This window comes from Rhipicephalus sanguineus, chromosome 4, assembly GCF_013339695.2.
Source record: "Rhipicephalus sanguineus isolate Rsan-2018 chromosome 4, BIME_Rsan_1.4, whole genome shotgun sequence".
Taxonomy (NCBI): Eukaryota; Metazoa; Arthropoda; class Arachnida; order Ixodida; family Ixodidae; genus Rhipicephalus; species Rhipicephalus sanguineus.
Genome location: NC_051179.1, coordinates 69,165,401 through 69,166,506, shown reverse-complemented (window position 1 = coordinate 69,166,506; position 1,106 = coordinate 69,165,401).

Below are 1,106 nucleotides of genomic sequence, written 5' to 3'. Positions count from 1 at the left end.
GTAAACGTTTCGCTCAATAAACCATTTCGGTGTGGACCAAGCAAAGCGAATCTTTAAACACGTCGATTTTGATTCAATGCTTCAAAATACAACCCCGCACGATTACGGTTTTGAGTGTTCAAATTGGTACATGCCCACCGGACAAGGCTTGAATTCCTGATGGTGTTGGAGATGAACTCTTGCCCTTTCCAGTTACCCAGTAAACTTATCAAAGTGCTAGCACTGTCAATGTCCCTGGAAGCGTTCTCATGGATTTTGCAAAGTGCTTTGCAAAGTTCTTCAAAGTGCCAAAGAGATAAGGCATACAGAGCACAAATGTGACCCTACACGCACTCCAGACAGCAAAAGAAGTGGCCCGTTACTTGCACTTTCTTGTGTATATGCGTGGTGTTCAGACGGACGGCTTCCGGAGAACTTCTTCCTCAATTGCAATGCTTCCATTAACATTTTTGCAAGAGGAAGCATCATGTATGCCGACGAAAGTTCTCACGTAAACTTTACCATTCATGCTCCTGGATAAGCATTCTAGAAGATGTAGTGGAGACGGCTTGATGTCAAAGTCATTCAGCACATAGGGCATAACTTCAGAATGGCTGGATTCCTCTGGAGGATCATCAGTGCCATTGTCACAGAGGTCTCAGCCAATGCTGACGGAGATTCATTGCAACGCCTTGTCTTGAAGAGGTGGGCTACCAGAGACTCTTGTATGCAAACTGTCGGCCATAAGCTCTGTACACCATGTTGGAGTCTTGGAGTTGTACATGTACTTCTTTGATCATCTATATGGGAGGCTATGGTGTTGGGTAGTGGTTGCTCCACTTCATTGGCGAGTGCGGTGGAGGTTACATACTCAATCGCAATTTTCAGATTTTTTATCATGGTTTTAACCTTCGCATGAAGCCTTGAACGCCTGGCAAGCTTAAGATAACACTGAGCTTCATGAACCCATGATGGTGCAACGAGCTTGCCAACATCAACTATTTTTCCATCCTCAAGTTGCCACACAGAGATGGCTGCCCTAGATTGATGATAACCAGCATGCATGAGCAGACTCCTTGACCTTTATAGCTTCGATTTCAAGCATGTCCACAGAAGAATGGCACAGA